This window comes from Nicotiana sylvestris, chromosome 6 (genome assembly GCF_000393655.2).
Source record: "Nicotiana sylvestris chromosome 6, ASM39365v2, whole genome shotgun sequence".
Classification (NCBI taxonomy): Eukaryota; Viridiplantae; Streptophyta; class Magnoliopsida; order Solanales; family Solanaceae; genus Nicotiana; species Nicotiana sylvestris.
Window position 1 is genome coordinate 168,816,786 of NC_091062.1, and position 5,180 is coordinate 168,821,965.

Consider the following 5,180-nt stretch of genomic DNA (forward strand, 5'->3'; position numbering starts at 1 on the left):
GGCCTGCCAGGAAGTGCATAGAAACGGGCCTGACCGCCCCCTGATCGACCTCCTCCTCTGAGGCGACCCCTAGCTGCATGACCTCCACCCCTAGATGGCTGGGCGGGTGGTGAGGTAACTGGAGTAGTAGTCGAGGGCTGACCCCTCTACTGAGATGAACTAGCCATACGACGAGGACACTTCCTCCACACATGTCCAAACTCTCCACACTTATAACAACTCCCAGGTGATGGGGAAGGGGACTAAAGGGAACCCCTCACACCGGAGTGACCCGCTGATGCACTCGGCATAGAAGAACCCTGAGCCAACGGGGCACGAGATGAACTCTAGACTGGAAGGGCACTGAGTGATGACTGGCCCCGCTGAGATCCATGATGACCATGACCCGAAGATGCCCCGCGATACTCTAGGCGGGCTGACTGAGCATGCCTGAAAGGACGGCCTCTACCATACTGAAACTGGCCCCTCGAAGAAGCACCACTATAACTACCAGATCCTCGAGGCATCTTGGCCTCCCTCTCCTCTCAATCCTGACGGTGAACCATGTCAATATCGCGAGCGATATCGACCACCTCCTCGAACGTAGTACCCAACACCCTCTCTCGGGTCATAAAAATATGGAGGTGATAGCTAAGGCCATCAACAAATCTCCTGTTCCTCTCACGATCTGTCGGAACCATCCAAATGGCATGACGAGCCAACTCAGAAAACCTCGACTCATACTGTGACACAGTCATATCCCCCTGTCGCAACCACTCAAACTGTCTACGTAGCTCCTCTCTACAGTACTGCGACACATACTTCTCCAAGAAGAGAGTGGAGAACTGCTGCCAAGTAAGGGGCACTGCTCCAACCGGCATACGCCTCTCATACGCCTCCCACCATGTGAAGGCCTCTCCAGTAAACTGAAATGTAGTAAAAGCCACACCGCTGGTCTTAAGAATCCCTGCTGTACGGAGCATCCGCTGACACTTATCAAGAAAACGCTGGTCATCCTCACCCTCGGTACCATTGAATGACGGAGGCTGGAGTCTACCAAACCTCTCAAGACGACGCTGCTCATCATCCGGCATAACTGGCACAATAAACTCCTGAGTTGGTGCAACCGCCTGAGTTGGAGGTGCCCCCGGTGTCTGTAGTCCCTGCACTACCTGCTCAGGTGTGCGAGCAACGGGGGTCTGATTGCCTCCCCCGGCCTGTGAAGTAGCTGCTACTGTAGTGGATGAAACTGCTTGAGCCAGGACAGTGCAAACTGATAAGATCTGTGTTAAGGCCTTCTGAAGACCCGGAACCACGATAAGCACAACTGGTGCCTGAACTGGTGCTGCTAGAGCATCCATAGCGGGAGCCTGATTCGGAGCTGGGGCAGCCGGTGCATCAACAGGTGCTGCCCTCGCTGCTCTGCCACATCCACGACCGCGTCCACGACCACTGGTGGCCTCAGTGGGTGGCACTGGTGGTCATCCACCTCGTCCAGTAGCTCGCGTCCTCACCATCTGTGAGAGAATGGAATATCAGAAGTTTAGTACTCAGACCAACAAGTTCGCACGACAAGAGTTTCAAGAATATGAAATTTTTCCTAAAGGTTCTGCAGCCTCTCGAGGATAAATACAGACGTCTCCGTACCGATCCGCGAGACTCTACTAAACCTGCTCATGCCTCGTGAGACCTAAGTAACCTAGGCTCTGATACCAACTTGTCACGACCCAATCCCTGAACCCGGTCGTGATGGTGCCTCTCGTGAAGACAAGGCCAGCCAGACCAAAATGGAACACCTCTTTTAAACAGTTAATCATCATAAACAGTGATAACATATAATATAATGCTCATAAATTGCGGAATTTAACGATAATAACCGCAGGAACCATCCCGACACATCCCAAACCGGGGTGTCACAAGTCATGAGCTACTATAGAATCTGCTATAGGTCTACAAGTACGGAATCCGATACAATAGTCTGAAGAAAACATAAATGATAGAGGATAAGAGAGACAAGGGGCTGCGGACGTCAACAACTACCTCGTAACTCCAAATCACTGCCTAGCCTGGAAGGAATCAGCGCTCAGGTGCGGACTCTGCTATACCTGAATCTGCACACACGGTGCAGGGAGTAATGTGAGTACTCCGACTCAGTGAGTAATAATTACAAATAATGGGTGAAAGTATGAAAACACATAAAGGCACAAAGCAATTCCATATCAAGCAGTAAAATCACTTAAAGCAGTAAATCAGTAAAGAAATCAAATGATATTCCTTTTTAAAACAAGTAAAACAGGTAATTCAACAGGTAATTAACAAGTAGAAATCTGCCCCTCGGGCACAGTATCAATCGCTCAGCATAGTATCAGCCCCTTGGGCTAACTCTCTGTACAGTATCAGCCCCTCGGGCTACCTCACAATCACTTAGCATAATGGTCAGCCATTGTTACCTGACAAAATTCCATCATACAGTGTCATTGTTACCACTGTTTCAAATCATATGGGTACCCGCGCACACTGTGGGTGTGCAGACTTCGGAAGGTCCCCTTACGGCCCAAGCGTTATATCAAGCCACCTCGTGGCATCATCACTCAGCATATCCTCACATCACTCAAGCCACCGCATGGCATAAATAGTATCTCAGGCCCTCAACCTCATATCACTCAGCATATCCTCGCATATGGCCCTCGGTCTCACTCAGTTCAGAAATCATCATAAGCCCCTTGGACATTAGTAAAACAGTAGTTCTCAGCCCAAAACATGATGTAGAAATATCATTTAAGTTTCAAATCTGTGTAAAAGTGGCTGAATTTGTATAACAGTAGATATCAACAGGACTGAGTTCAAATAATAAGTCAAGTAGTGAGGAAAATAGTGATAAAAATCCCCGAAAGGTTCAAATAGTTGGCACGAAGCCCAAATATGACAATCAGCCCAAATCATGATGATAACAAATGAATTTAAGTCAAATATTCAGTAAAGTCATCAATCGGGATGGACCAAGTCACAATCCCCAGTAGTGAAAGACCCCACGCTCATCATCCAGCGCGTATCTTGCCTCAATATAGCACTACGATGTGCAATCCGGGGTTTCAAACCCTCAGGACATCATTTACAACCATTACTCACCTTGAACTGGCTAATTCTCTAGCTCGCGACGCCTTTGCCCCTCGAATTGGCCTCCACACGCGTCGAATCTATCCAAAATCAGAACGAATACGTCACAATATGCTAAGGGAACAAAGCCCAAGCGAAAACATTCGAAAAATATCAAAAATCTCGAAATTAGCAAAACCCGAGCCCCGGGACCACATCTCAAAATCGTGTAAAATTTACATTTTCAGAATCCTCATACCCTTACGAGTCTAACCATACCAAAATTATCCAATTCCGATACCATTTGGTCCTTCAAATCATCATTTTATATTTTTGAAAGGTTTCACAATTTTCTTCCCAAATTACATCTCAAATCACGAATTAAATGATGAATTTAGTGATAGATTCATGTATTCTAGCCAAATCTGAGTTAAAATCACTTACCCTGATGAATTTCTTGAAAAACCTTCGAAATATCACCAAAATCCGAGGTTTCTAGGTCAAAATATTAAATATAACCCAAAACCTCGTATTTCTAGGTACCCCTCAGGTTTCAGCTCACGCGGTCCGCGCAAAGGCAACGCGCGGCCGCACAGGCCTCCCTCTGCAGTGACATGCTTTAGTATTTTGGCCATAACTTTTTCTACAGATGTCCAAATTGCAATATCTTTACCTTTCTGGAAACGAGACACGATGGTCTACATCTTTCGTTTTTGAATTACCTCAACATTCCCTGTAGATCAAAAGATATGAGCTTCCGAAGTAGGACTAGCAGATCGTTCCCCACCGCGGCCGCACACCACTTTGTGCGGTCCGCATGACACCTACCGCGGCCGCACACCACTTTGTACGGTCCGCACAGCACTCAACGCGGGTGCACCTATTTTTGTGCGGACCGCATGGGTAAGTTCTGGGGCCTGCAACCCCTGTAGGCCTGCTACAGCTATGATTTTTGCACTAAAACATCCCGAAACCTACCTGGAACTCCCGGACTTCAAACCAATTGTACCAACACCTCTCATGACATCGTTCAAACTTGCTCAAAACTTCGGAATGCCCACAACAACATCAAATCACCAATTTAACATAGGATTCAGGCCTAAGAACTCCAAGAACTCTTAAATTATACTTTCGATCAAAAGGTCTATCAAATCTCGTCCGAATGACCTGAAATTTTGCACACACATCCCAAATGACACAATGAAGCTACTGCAACTCTCGGAATTCCATTCCGACCCCTATATCAAAATCTCGCCTATCAACCGGAATTTGCCAAAATATCAATTTCGCCAATTCAAGCCTAAATCTTCTCTACAACTCCAAAACCCATTCCGATCGCGCTCTTGAGTCACAAATTACCTCCCGAAGCTAACCAAACCATCGAAACTCACTTCCGAGCCTTCTAACACATAAGTCAATATCCGGTTGACTTTTTCCAACTTAAACCTTCTTAAAAGAGACTAAGTGTCTCATTTCTTACCAAATCCTCTCCGAACTCGAACTAATAAACTCAATCACATAAAACACGGATAACGAAGCGTAAAGAAGCTGAAATGGGGGAAACGGAGCGGTAACTCATGAGACGATTGGCCGAGTCGTCACAAGAAGCCTAATGTTGTATTATTGTTAATTTTTTTTGCTTTGTGATAATTTATGCTTAAATTTTTAGTTCGAACACCGATTTAGTGATTTAAGCTCAAAACTCCATTGTTTGACCTTAGAAAGTGTTGTAGAAGATAGGGTGGGTCTTTTTTTATTTGGTGTTATTTGGTTAAATTGGTGATTGATGATTTTTTATGTTAGTATTTGGAAGCTTTATTTCAGAGTTGAGATCATTTGGAGCAGATTTGGGGTGGTTTGATCGCAATTGATGTTGTAAATTCGAAGAATATTTTGTTAAAATAACACAAAAAAATTATATCAATCGGGTAGATTTCGATGAACAACTTAACAGATAGGTAGAGAAAATATAATATAAACTCTATCAATCCAATCACTGAAAAGCAAAATTATGGCAACCTGCTAGCCTTTGATAAACAACTTGTTAATATAACATAAACTCTGATAATCCGGCAAACACATGGAGTACGTACGGGTCAAGGGGT